Below are 15,191 nucleotides of genomic sequence, written 5' to 3'. Positions count from 1 at the left end.
ATGAAGAAATGATTTTAAGAAAAATGTTCGGCATGAACGCAACCATCACTGAAGCATATAAGCAGATCATACAAAACATACAAATTAGCCACCAATTCAGCAGATAGTTACAACTTGTTATGAGATTGTTTTAGTTTGGATAATATTTTATCAAATATGAGCCACTTTTGTCAGTTGTTGTTGTTGTTTCTAGTACAGCCTTTTAGAAATAATGCTGTATTTTCTGCCGGTTTTAAACCTATAATATTTTGATCATTCAAAATGTGAATCAGCCAGAGTTCTGCAACAAATTAAAATAAAAAGGACACCCAAGACATATCTCACTGTAGATCCCAAATTTTTTAGATGTTTACTGATTTAAAACAATAATATCATTTTCAAAGCAAACTATCTGCATTAAATAAATTAGCTAAAGCAAGCACAAAAACTAAAAACTGTATTTCATAAACTAAAATATTAAGTTTGTTATCAACATATAAACACAGTTGTCCTCCAGTTATCAAATGCAAGAGGATTTTTATCAGGCTGGGGACAGTTTTGATCACAGATGGCTGGCTATGACATCATGAAATGGCAAAGGCTTAGATCATGAATGTTAATTAAGTGCAGCATGAATAATTAAACATGTTTTTTTTTTTTTTTCAATGCTTTGATGAAACAGATCCGGTTTATAGTAGAATTTTTTAATTGCCACTCATGTATAAAACAACATGTTCTCCTAAAAGACACACATTAAAATAATCTCAGGTTCTTATTCAGATTTTTTATCAGCATTTTATTTTATCTTAAAATAAAACCCTTTTATGAACTACTAATACTAAATGAGAAGTTTTTGTCAGGGAAAATAATTTTGTTGACTTGTGTACATATGTATTACAACAAAGATAAACATGTTATGCTATAAAATAACTCTTAAACCATTAACTTTGACAGCATATAAGAGTGCAGATCTGAAACAGGTGGTTTGAAAAACTTAATTTCACATGGAATAAGCCAACAAAGCAAATTCACGTAAATAGCATTTAAATCGCAAAACACTGTTTTCATATGTCTACATTTGCTTAAGTGACTTATTGTCGTTTACTTTGTTAAAACTTGTATTTACGATCATGTTGCATTGGACTCTTCAGAAAAATTAATTTGTGAATCTGCTTATACATATAACTGCCATAAACACATTAACAAACATATCAGTAGATACTAACTTAGTATGTGTAGCTAATTACGGATGTTCACCAAGTTTGGGGAATTTTAAAATGTAACATAAACCACACAGGTGTGCTGTGAATATACAATTTTCACTGTGCATATAAAACGCCATGTGCTCAAGAAAGCATACCAGACTGCAAGGCCTGCTGGGATGTGATTACTGGATGCCTGCTTGAGAAAACAAACTGCTCTTCAACTTGACTGTGCACCGGAGGAATGATTTTCAATAAACAGACCCCCTGCACTGAAGTGCAACCTTTAGACCTTTGAAAAGGAATGAAAATGTGGTATATTTATTTATGGTCACATTACATGGAATATTACAGCGGGCTAAACCACAGGCCAGCTCCTACGTTTTTTGTTCGTATTTGCGTGTATCTGAGGTTCCTAAATCTAACGCCAGCAGCACATAGGCCACGTTCACACAGTAGAAGCAGAATATGGTTCTTAGTCCTATTTTCATTACTTAATTATGTTACATTCATTACTCAAGTCTGTAATTTTTCAGGACAAAAATTGACTGTGGTTTTCGCAGTGAAACCGTACTGGACGGGACGTCATGATTTTGGTTGCACAACCTAAAAACAACAAATATCAATGTCAGCTGACGTCGATATTGGACATCAATTTAACATCGACATTAGACGTTGAATTGACATTGAATTTTGGTCACCTGAAATCGCAAAGGAAATTTAAGCAAATATACATCATATATTTTCTTAATTATCAGTTTTCCACAATATTTCAAAGTGACACGCCCCTTAAATGTCACAACTAAACAATTCTTGTATCAGCTAAAATTCACAGTTTCTCACTTACAAATACAACTTTGGTCATTCATGCACTTGGATTATGTAATTTCGATATCTTCAACTCTCTTGAATTACTTTAACAACACACAGTAAGTTAACAATTCATATACAAACGACAATACAAAACACTAACTGTGTGCAATGTAAGTTATTCATTCTTATAGTAATGGCTGGAATACTGTATGCAAGTTGTTGTGTAAATGGACAGTTCGTGAGTTGTTATAAAATACACTTGTCAATCTCAGACACTAACTGTGTGCAATACTGCTTAAAAAATTATGCGTCAGTAGGCTTTCTGAGCCCCTTGTACAGTTTAGGGGCCTGTTCAATAGGATTGCTAGAAATCTGAGTTCTCACTCCCACTTTTTTGGTGACACTCCTCTTAAAGGTTTACTCCACCCAAAAATGAAAATTTTGTCATTAATCACTTACTCCCATGTCGTTCCAAACCCGTAAAAGCTTTATTCGTCTTCGGAACACAATTTAAGATATTCTGGATGAAAACAGGGAGTCTTGAGACCCATAGACTGCCAAATAAATAACACTGTCAAGGTCCAGGAAAGTATAAAAAGCATTGTCAGAATAGTCCATCTGCCATCAGTGATTCAACTGTAACGTTATGAAGTGACGAGAATTTTTGTACACGAAGAAAACAAAAATAACGACTTTATTCAACAATTCCTCTCTTCTGTGTCTCTCCAAATTAGCGTAGCACCATTTTGACAAACCTGAGCAGTACACAGGCAGCGTAGAGGAATTGTTGAATAAAGTTGTTATTTTTGTTTAATTCCTAATCTTTGATCTTTACAGTTTTCGTTCTTGGCGTAAACAGGCCTTTATGTGCCATGGTTTCCCTTTAATTTCTACTTATTTCTTCTTTCATTTTTAAGCAAACAATTAACGTCATGTAATCTTGCAGTATTGGGGCATATTAAATTATCAAAATGAAGCAGTTACACAAAAAATACTGCTTTCTCTCATGTCTAAAACAAAAAAAGTCATCCATTAGCCAGTGTTTTACCAATACATGGAAACTTCATTTACAGATTAATGCACAAAGGGACTATTCCATTCAGTGAAGTTGCCATGGCTGCACTTGTGCCAGGCAAGGTAATATTTGAGGACTATACACGGAAATCATTTAACCAATGAGACTGATGGAAGCAGTATGGTCAGCCTGATTAAAAACCATGAAAATATATAATAAAAACAAGCCTTCATATCTCACTCGCTGTACCCTGTATTTACTTTGCCCATGCTATTTGCACACCATTTGAATGACTGAGCTGAAAACAAGCCAGCAGGATTTATAAAAGGGAAATATTTAGCCTTGAAGAGAAGAGCTTCTGTCAGTGTGGAGGCACTGAAGAGCTTGAGCACATTCATATCAATTAACAAAAGAAGAGAGAGTCTTAAAAGGTGAAAATATGAAAACATGAAAATAAACCATGGTTTTACTTAAAAAAAAAAAAATAATAATAATAATAATAATAATGGTTATATGGTTAAGCCACGTTAACCACAAATTAACCATGGTTTGCTACACTAACCATAGTTAATGTTATTTGTAGTAAAACTGTGGCTATACAAATGGTAATCAGTATGCAAAAAAATAAATAAATAAATAAATAAAACTTTTCGTGAGGGTAATGGACCTGAATCACAAATACTTTGTGAGAATGATCTGCATTTTTTTTTCTCTCTGTTTGTTTAGATCTGCTCCCTGCTGAGGATGGAGAGGAAACAACCAAGCACTTCCTTCAGGAGCTGGTAAACATCTTGCTGGCCTACATCAGTAAATCCCTCAAACGCAGTTCCAAAGTTCTAGATTTCCACTATCCTCACCAGCTTATGGAAGGCCTCGAGGGCTTTAGCCTGGAGCTCCCTGACTAGCCAGATAACCTGGAGCAGCTGTTGGTGGACTAATGAGACACACTTAAATATGGAGTTAAAACAGGTAAGAACAAGCAAAAGAACATGGGTTATTTAGTGGAGGCTTTTGTAAATGTTGTCCTTCAATGTTGTCAGGTCATCCACAATTTTTCACCAGTTGTCAGATGGACTTGACATCATTGGTGTGGCAGGAGAATGGTTGACGTCCACAGCAAATACAAACATATAAGTCAAGAGTTTAATTTCTTCAAAATTCATATTATAATTATGAATGAACAGAAAAATAAATGTAAGGGCAGCCAGGGATGGTTGCAACAGATTTAAAATTAGGTATATGGATGAAACTAATTCTGTTTCAACATAGATTTACTGTATTTTTGATCAAAATACATGCAGTATAAGAGACTGCTTGATTTTTTTTTTTTTTTTTTACTCTTACCGAAGCCAAACTTTTAAACAGTGTAAGATGTGGATTTCAAAAGACCTATTTTTTTTAGCAGTTAGTTATAGGGAAATTATTCATTATATTTATATTATCAAACTTGAGATAAATAACACAAAAACATATACAGTTACATATGTTAAAGTCACCATGTTAACGAAGTAGCGACAGATAATTTCTTCCATATTGTGATGTACATCAGGAAAATTATACAGAAAGATGTTGGCTGAATGTAAGCTTGCTGTGTATTGTAAGAAAGGAGCAAGTTTTAAAGGGATAGTTCACCTCAAAATGTCTATAAAAAAATGACGAAAACCTGTATGAGTTTCTTTCTTATGTTGAACATAAAATAAGATATTTTGAGGAATGCTGGTAATCAAACAGCTGATGGTCCCCATTGACTTCCATAGTATTTCTTTCTCTACTATGGAAGTCAATGGTGACCAGCAACTGTTTGGTTCTTCAAAATTCTTCAAAATATTTTCTTTTTTGTTCAACATAAAGAAATTTATGGGGGTTTGGAATGACATGAGGGTGAATAAATGATGACAAAATTTTTGGGTGAACTAGTCCTTTAAATCAGGTGTCAAACTCAGTTCCTAGAGGGCCACAGCCCTGCAGCAGAGATTGTCTTACTGTAGGGAGATGAGAGGATCTGTACTGCTTACAACTGGAGAAAGTGTAGTGGTCAACTTGGATCATGTGTGCCTTAAAAAAAAATAACATTACAGCCTTGACATCAATGAATTTCAATCAGAGGTGTGCAACACTCAATCGCAGTTTATGGAGACCGCAGGGATGAATAAGAAGTGTCGTAAGCTGAATCCCACCTGATGCAAAAAGTCAGTGACTTTAAAACAGCATTTTTTTTTTTTTTTTTTTTTTTTTTTTTTTGGGAAACTCTAATAATAGTTCAATCCAAAAATATTGCTTATTTTAAAACATGTCATTAGCCGATAGGCTGTTGGTTCACTAAATGATGAACAAAAAAAAAAGCTGTTTATTCAGTGTAGTGAAGCCTCTCCTCCATTGACATCCAAAAAAAAAATGTTGTTAGCATTAGCCATTTTTAGCTAAAGATTGCAGGCTAGCCTTCTAGTGGCTTTGCACATGCTGAGTTTAGATTCAACCCTAACTAAATGCACCTGATCCAAATAATCTAGTACTTCAGACTTATTTGAAACTATATGATATATGTGTCGGAGCAAGGCTGGAACTAAACTCTGCAGGACTGCGGCCCTCCAGCAACTGAGTTTGGCACCCCTGCCTTAAGTGGACTAAATGATTAGAGAAGTCATGACATATATGACATTTTCATTGAAATCATAAAGATGCATTTAGAAAATTGATTTTCCATTTCCAAACTGACTTAAAAGCAAAGTTTGTTCCCATTTTGCCCTATTTCTTTTACATTTCATCAAGGCACGTATGTTCCTCTATGTTTACAGGTTCACTTATGAAATATCCCCTGTCTTTATACTCATGGAGGAAGTAGTTCTGAGAAAAATGCATTCAATTATTGGATGGCCAGAGGAAGATGGAGATGGCATCTTTTGTCCTGGTAATAAGCTGAAAGCACAGAAATACAGGAAGCATTTATATTTGCGTTTTGAAAAATGAACATTGGAACTTTTCATTCATTTGTATTTCATTAAATAGCTAATGGCTTTCTCCGCACCAAGCACCATGTCCAATCTGTACAGTGTGTTGTTGGCTAGGTTTCATCTCTTTCCAGCGGTGAAGACCCATGGGATGTCTGTGATACCTCGCCTGGCACTGTTCACCTCTGAGCACGTACATGATTTCATTATTGTTTCCTCTACTCTCAGCGGGCGTGCTGTGACAGTTCCACTTACTAAATGAGACACATAGCACAACACATTTCAGCTATTACCTCCTGACCCGCTGATTGGGAGGTCAGACGTTACGTGTCACAGCAGTGTTTTTTAAAAGTGCTGATAAACTGACGTTAATTCAAATATTTCATGTCTTGTTATGGTAAAGCAAAAGGTCAGATCATGTTAGCTGTTTGCCTCTGCATGTTTAACATACGCTTTCCTTATTAGAGTCATTATTCAATCAAGAAGTCAGCAGCAGTTCTCGGCATTGGCTCTGAAAATGTTATAGTCATCAGATGTGACGAAAGGTAAGATCGGTGGATGGAATCATAAGTTCATCATTTGCAATGTGTCCAGTTTAGCAAGATTAATAAAATGTTCAGTTTCTCTCTGTGAGGGGGAAGATGATCTCATCAGAACTGAACTCCAGCATTGTGGCAGCAAAGTCTAAGTTTAGTCAAATGAGCTGACTTTGAGCTGAATATTTAAAGGGGTCATATGACGTTGCTAAAAATATTATTTTGTGTATTTGGTGTAATGAAATGTGTTTATGCGTTTTAAGGTTCAAAAAACACATTATTTTCGACATACTGTACATTGTTGCTCCTCTATGCCCTGCCTTTCTGAAACGTTTAAATTTTTACAAAGCTCATCATTCTGAAAAATTAAGTGTACGCTGATTGGTCAGCTATCCAGTGTGTTGTGATTGGCCGAATACCTCAGGCATGTGACAGAAATGTTACGCCTGTTACTATACTGTGATGCCGTGTCCCGGCCCAACCAGACAAAACCAATAAAACCCATTACAATTGAGGCATTTGTTGCATCCAGTGGGGACATATTTACTGATTATAGTAACTTATACTGTCTTTTTACGAGTTGCATTGCATCGCGCCACGTAAACATAAAACCATGTCTGCATTTGTGATCGAAGAAACGACAAACAACAAGCGCTACTCTACACTGCTCAAAACTCGGGTTTGAATCGTCAGTGGAAAATTCTTTAAATATGAAAACATACTTACAGGCTGTGAGTCAGCTACTCTCCCAGGAAACAGTCCTCCGTAAAATGTGTTGCACAAACACAAATATTTGGGTTGAACTGTTCTGGAACAGTGCTGTAAATACAGCTTTTGTGTCCTCTTTTGGAAGACCAAACACAATACTACAGCGAGAATCAAAGCTACGCCTTCTTTCTTTGCACAAACATTTGGGCGCCATTATGAAAATCTTCCCACACAGTGACGTAGACATGTGGGGGCGTGTTTAAACAAGGTGTTTTAGGATGGTGTGGACGAGTAACTTTTATAAAGAATATCTCTTTGGGTTTGAGACTTTAGTCTTTGCAACTTTAGGGATCTTATCTATTCACAAACAGCTTGTAACACTCCAAAAAGAAAGGAAAACTTGAAATCGCATCATATGACCCCTTATATTTTAAAAGTTTGTGGTATCACTTAAGTATAGGGACCATTTCTCACTATTAACTAGTTGCTTATTTGCATGCCTATTAATAACATATTATCTGTATTAGTACTTAAAAAGCATATATTCTGCATGACCATATTCTATATCCCTAATCCTACCTAACACCTAAACTTAGCAACTACCTTAATAATGATCAATAAATCACTCTACTCTGTATCTGTAGAACCAGACATATTTTGTCTTAAATGCCTGGTTACTCAATATCAGTGTCTTATTTATAGAACTGTTATACATGCTTGTATAAAGCCATTTTCACTTGCAATCATGCTGTAGTAGTGGACTAAATATCAGCTTGTAGCAGGGGTGTGACGTGGTCCATTTTAGACGTGTGGTTATCCCAGACAAAATGATCGAATATATGGAATCTAAAACTGAACATTATGCAATGTTAAGTTAAGCTGGAAAAAGAAAATGTATGGCTGATCATAATTTCAGACCTGCTTCTCAGTCAAACTCATCAAATCAGTAGAAATGTACCATAATAGCCCTTCGGTGAGAACTTGGAAACAATTGACCTATCGATAAGCCCCTCCCATTGAACACAGATGAGCCAATGGCAGTTGAGTATCAGTTGCACGGGGACCAGAACTCAGACATCTTTAGGATCAGTGCCATAGAGAAAAACTGGAAGATCCTAAGCTTGCATCGGTTTGATGATGTTTATGCTACAAAAATGGAAAAAACAATGTGTCTGGGGTACTTGTAACACTGATTCCAGGTATCCTGGAGGATGGGCAATGGAATTTATATTATTCCATTTCCTGAACCCAAACAAAACAGAGCTAACGTTAAAGTTAGTGAGTCCATGCTAAAGTACAAACCTAAATAGCTTACTGTTCTCACTTCATGTACACTGTAGGTCAAAAACACATAAACAAAGGTCTACATTTCAATGTCTTTCCATATTAAACTGATTAAATGTAAACTTGTTTGAACAGTGTTGATCCTGGATGTTGTCATCTGCAATCGTGACGACCGTAACATGAGGCTTCTCCCACGTGCATTGTGATCTGTAAACCCTCGCTTCCAAATAAATCGAGTTACCCACCATATTTATCTTTAAAAGTTTTTATATATCCCTCCGTGGCATATTTAATTCCTACTTGAATGGTGGTCCTTCTGTGTCCAAAATTGTTCAAGAACATCTTGTGACAAGGTTTTCACACTGACATCTGTCATTGTGACAAGACAGTGAGCAACTCGGTTTGTTTTTCAGAGGGAGCAAAAGTAACTAAGGGGGGCGGGGCTTACCGATAGGTCAATTGTGATTTTATTCCTCTTTCTATCTCTTCATGTTTTCATTATTGCCAACAGCAGTATGCACAAAATGTGGGAACTAGATTTACTGAGTTGCGTCTCCTACTGATTCTGTTAAAATAATTGCCAGTTCTACCACTTTAAGCTTTAACATGCAAAGTGAGGGGTTATCTGTTCTGCTGTAGCCAAAAATTATGAATATATCCTGTAATGTAATAAATTGTCATGAATGGGACATTTTTATGCTTTTGTTTTGTTTGTTCGCCTAAAATAATTTTGCAGGTTAGATACAGCCATTGCATATTAAATTGACTTCAACTGAAACATAAATTTCTGTAGTGCACACATTGAAAATGATTGGAAAAATATTCAGGTCTATATCTCACTACCTAGGACCTTGCACACCTGATATTCCAGTCAACAATAAAATTCGCTCATGAGCTGAACTTTTCATTTATCACAAAGAAATTGATAATACATTTTGTAAACAATTACTAAGAGACAGTAAGTAACACTGCATTAAATACGAAATTTTGAAGTAGAAAAAAGAGAATAGTTTTTTTCCTGTAAAGGCCAATTCACACAGCTCCAACAGATACAGACAAACAGCAACAGACATTTTTGTCAGGTTTTAGACTCAGGTGTCTTTTGCCATTTGTCAGTGCTTATTTTTGTTGAATGAACATGTTTTTTTTTTGCAATTAATTCTGAAATTTACTGGCAACTTCTTTCCCAAAATGGTTTCTATGCCAGTATTTTTTATTTATTTATTTTTCAGTGTGTGATATCTTGTCTTCTACATTTAGTGAATCCCTGTTTGCTGTCTATAGGGTCTGGTGCCATTCTATGTCAGCGCAACAGCAGGAACCACAGTCTGTGGAACCTTTGACCCTCTGAATGAAATAGTAGACATTTGTGAACACCATGGCCTATGGATGTAATATGTTTTCTTTTATTAGGTACATTTTATTAAAAATAGTCAGAATGATGCAGTGCTTTAATGCTCTCACTTAATTTATGATGCTTGGGCTGAAGGCTTGCTTCTGTCCAACAAACATTGTGTGAAACTTCAAGGAATTGAAAGGTAACCTAAATCAATCATTTTGATTGTATAATGTGTTCCTGTTGCTCAGTGGCATAAGCAATGCCAAGGTCATGGGTTTGATTCACCGGGAATTCATGAAGTGGTTCAGGAAAATGTACACCTTGAGTGCAGTGCAAATTGCTTTGAATAAAAGCCTCCACTAAAAGCATAATTGTTAACTGGGAAAAAGAGCAACATCCAGTCCATTTAACTGTTGGGAGTGCAGATATCATTGTTTTGTTGTGTTATACTTTGGCATAAGCTAAAAAATAAAAATTCATTGATTGATACATGGAAATTTACTGTGTGCCACAGAAAAATAATGGGGTGACTTTGCACAACTTGTAACATTTTCTGATCCCACTGTGTCTATTGGTAAGATGACAAAATATTTTAAAGATTCTAATATATATTTTCTAATATATCTAATATATAAGGGTTAAGCGATCTAGAATATGGTCATGCAGAATGGCCAAAATGCTAGTCATAAGCATGCTAATAAGCAACTAATTCTAAAGTGTTACCATACATTTTTAGTATGTTTATGTTTATCAACTAGTTGGACTGTCTAGTTGCTTTTAAATCTTGTTGGCTATTGCAAGCATGGGCTGCTTCATCTATCTTAAATGTCAGCAGTCAATTCTCTGAACCCTTTTTCAACAACCCTCTGTTTCATTTTCTTTTAATAAACACAAAGTGCCACCTTCATTGCCATTACGTTTAGTGTTCTGAAGGATAATTTACGTAATTTCTCTACAATTTTACCTCCAAAAGGAGTGTGGTGAAAGCACATTGACATTTACTCTGTGAGAATGTGTTAAAACATAAAACCCACTCACCTCCATCTGCCTAAAAACTTTCTTTCTTACTTTTATATCTTTTGTAATGATGGTTGGTCAGAACCTGCAATTAAAGCCCTGCTCCTAGAATACATCAAATTGATAAAAAGTTTCTGTCTAATGGATTCCACCTCCACTTTCACTTCCATTTCAAAAATCATTTTATATTTTGAATGTGTACTTTAAATTGGTGGAACTATTTCAACATCTAACATCACCAGTCTATTCATATGCTTTCATCCAGAGCCCATTCTGTGACCTGGAACCCGCACAAGATGATGGGCATCCCACTGCAATGCTCAATCATTCTAGTGAAGAGGAAGGTGAGCTGAGCTGGAAAATGTAATCTATGATATTAAATAACTAAATAAATTTATATATATATATATATATATATATATATATATGTATATATATATATATATATATATATATATATATATATATATATACAAACCCGATTCCAAAAAAGTTGGGACACTGTACAAATTGTGAGTAAAAAAGGAATGGGATAATTTACAAATCTCATAAGCTTATATTTTATTCATTATAGAGCAATATCAGAAAGTTTCTCAGAGAAAAATTCCAAAGAGTTTGAAGTTATCATCATCTACAGTGCATAATATCATCCAAAGATTCAGAGAATCTGGAACAATCTCTGTGCGTAAGGGTCAAGGCCCGAAAACCATACTGGATCCCCGTGATCTTCGGGCCCTTAGATGACACTGCATCACATACAGGAATGCTACTGTAATGGAAATCACAACATGGGCTCAGGAATACTTCCAGAAAACATTGTCGGTGAACACAATCCATCGTGCCATTCGCCGTTGCCAGCTAAAACTCTATAGGTCAAAAAGGAAGTCATATCTAAACATGATCCAGAAGCGCAGGCGTTTTCTCTGGGCCAAGGCTTATTTAAAATGTACTGTGGCAAAGTGGAAAACTGTTCTGTGGTCAGACGAATCAAAATTTGAAGTTCTTTTTGGAAAACTGGGATGCCATGTCATCCGGACTAAAGAGGACAAGGACAACCCAAGTTGTTATCCCAAGTTGCGCTCAGTTCAGAAGCCTGCATCTCTGATGGTATGGGGTTGCATGAGTGCGTGTAGCACGGGCAGGTTACACATCTGGAAAGGCATCATTAATGCTGAAAGGTATATCCAAGTTCTAGAACAACATATGCTCCCAGCCAGACGTCGTCTATTTCAGGGAAGACCTTGAATTTTCCAACATGACAGTGCCAGACCACATACTGCATCAATTACAACATCATGGCTGCGTAGGAGAAGGATCCGGGTACTGAAAAGGCCAGCTTGCAGTCCAGATCTTTCACCCATAGAAAACATTTGTCGCATCATAAAGAGGAAGATGCGACAAAGAAGACCTAAGACAGTTGAGCAACTAGAAGCCTGTATTAGACAAGAATGGAACAACATTCCTATTCCTAAACTTGAGCAACTTTTCTCCTCAGTCCCCAGACGTTTGCAGACTGTTATAAAAAGAAGAGGGGATGCCACACAGTGGTAAACATGGCCTTGTCCCAACTTTTTTGAGATGTGTTGATGCGATGAAATTTAAAATCAACTTATTTTTCCGTTTTCAGTTTAAACATTTAAACATTTAAACATTTTTTCAGTTTAAACATTTTATATGTCATCTATGTTGTATTCTGAATAAAATATTGAAACTTTGAAACTTCCACATCATTGCATTCTGTTTTTATTCACAATTTGTACAGTGTCCCAACTTTTTTGGAATCGGGTTTGTACATAGTAACTAGATGTGTACGTCTACAGCTCTAATGTTTGCATAACTACACATATGTAACAGCCAACTGAATTACAAATGTGTAACAGGGCATTGGTAACAACACTTTTTGGTAATGAAAGTACAATTGTGTAACAGGACTAACAGCACTTTTTGGTAAAGAATGTGTTACACTTTATATTAGATTTATCATGTAATTACTCTGATGTTACATAGCAGCGGCCAGTAAGCTAGGCTTTACATATACATTGTGGTGGTGTCCAGAATGTTACACTTTATATTAAGTGGACAGATCCTGGGGAGCTACCATGCAAGTACACTGGTATTAACAGTGCTGCACCAACTCCAACTCAAGATCCAGCTCCTCCCACTTTACCTATCCTTAAACCTACCCATCTCTACCCCCTGGATCCCATTTCCACCCCTAAACCTAATCATCTCCACCCCCGGGATCAAATGGTTCCAATTACTCTTATACATATTGTTTCTACAAAATGTAGTTATATATGTCCTAAAACACATTTAAACTTACACAAACCATTTGGAGGGTTGTTACATGTGTGTAGTTACAGAAATATTACAGCTGTAGATACTATGTACCAATGTGTACTTACACTGTGGTTACATACTATGTACACATCTAGTTACTATTTAAGTACACAGGTATTAGGGACACAATATAAAGCGGGACCATATTTATACAAATTGCTTTTGTTTGGAAGGACATGCCATTGATTGTTAACATTTTGCCCTGGTGTCTCAGCCTTTTGTACTGGTTGTATTTTTTCCTCAATTTTCCACAGTTGGATCTCAATATCAATATCTGAGCACAAACGATTGCAGACTGCAGAACATGCAAGACAGTCAAAGAAGGATTCAAGCCTTTTGTCAGGAGCAGTGGGCAGCTTTACTGCTCAGGACAAACCAGGAAGTCATACATTATCACAACAGGCTGCAAAGAGTCATTGATGCTTGAGGAGGTATTGAAAACCAAGGCTATGTAAAGGCCATGTGTTGTTCTCAGGGCCTCCTGCAGGAATGTAATCAGCTGTGTGCTGAGTATCTCTTCCAACCTGACAAGCACTATGATGTGTCTTATGACACTGGGGACAAAAGCATTCAGTGTGGACGGCACATAGATGTCTTCAAACTGTGTATTGTGGAAGGCAAAGGTATGGCAGACAATCTCCTTATTCAAACTAAATGTGTTTTCAACCACCATCAGAAATGTGAGCTGGAAAATGACAGCTCCCATATATATATATATATATATATAAAAAAAAAAAAAAACTTTTTATTCATTTATTTATTTTATTTATTTATTTGTGGAGAAGTGAGAAAGAAAGAAGTAGAGATGAAAGATTGTTTGAAATTATTCAGAATTAAGAAGTAGAAATGGTACACCAATTATTTAAGAAAAACTTATTTTATTCATTCTTTTATGTAACTATATTCTATTATTCTTTTCTGTGTGGGAGCCTTTAATTTCATCTACTTTCAAAATGTTTATTTCTCTACTGTGCTTCACAAAATACCCAAAGGGGTTACAAAGATTTATGACAAAATGACAGAAACAGCACTAAACCTTGAAGCACAACTATCCAAACACTTTTTTTTTTCTTCCTTATAGACAAAGCAAATATTAAATACATTCTTTGTAAGGTTCTGAGGGCTTTTGAAGCACAGATCAACCACTGCCTGGAAAATGCAGAGTATCTTTACTACAAGCTGAAGAGAACAGACTTTAAGCTTGTCTTCAAAGGAAAGGTAAGTGCCATGTTTCTGTAAACTTTCAGCATATTTTAAGATGAAAATTGCTGAATGATTCTAACAGTTGTTAGAGCTCGTCGCTTTATGATTTCACATATTGTCTAAAAAATAAAGGTGCTTCAAAAGGTTCTTCACAGCGATGCCATAGAAGAACCATTTTTGGTTCCACAAAGAACCATTCAGTCAAAGTTTCTTTAAAGAACCATCTTTTTCTTACCTTTTTATAATCTGAAGAACCTTCTTTCACCACAAAGAACCTTTTGTGAAACATAAAGATTCTCCAGATGTTAAAGGTTCTTTATGGAACCATTTAGACAAAAAGGTTGTTCTATGGCATCGTGAAGCACCTTTATTTTTAAGAGTGTGTGTATTATTTCAGCCTGAACACAGTAATACCTGCTTTTGATATCTCCCAAAACAATGCAAAGCATTCCTCCAGGCCCAGAGTGAGACAGAGAACTTCCCATGGTAAGTCAAGAAATTAAGCCTTTTCATTTCTTACTTAACCAGTAAATGCAGTACGACAAATTAGTCTAAGTTTGCTTATTTACAGAGCTCTTCCCATTATCTGCTTATAAGCTGACATTATGAAATCCCACAGGTGGCTCCAAAAATCAAGACAAAGATAATGGAGGAAGGATTCACAATGATTGGCTAACAACCTCTGGAAGACAAAGTGAATTTCTTCTGTTGTGTTTTTTCCAACCCAGCCACTCAGAGGGAGGATGTGGACTTTCTAATAGACGAAATTGCTTGTCTGGCCTGTGAACTCTAGAAAGTCTTTCTTAA

The 15,191-nt window shown here is 35.9% G+C and overlaps 1 pseudogene; it reads left to right on the top strand.

The window, feature by feature from the left end:
* The first annotated feature begins 3,731 nt into the window (after positions 1-3,731).
* On the top strand, positions 3,732-15,177 carry LOC109052477 (annotated as a pseudogene).
* The last annotated feature ends 14 nt before the right edge of the window (positions 15,178-15,191 follow it).

This window comes from Cyprinus carpio, chromosome B2 (genome assembly GCF_018340385.1).
Source record: "Cyprinus carpio isolate SPL01 chromosome B2, ASM1834038v1, whole genome shotgun sequence".
Lineage (NCBI taxonomy): Eukaryota > Metazoa > Chordata > Actinopteri > Cypriniformes > Cyprinidae > Cyprinus > Cyprinus carpio.
Note: the sequence above shows the minus strand (reverse complement) of the source record. Positions and strands in the feature narration are given on the sequence as shown.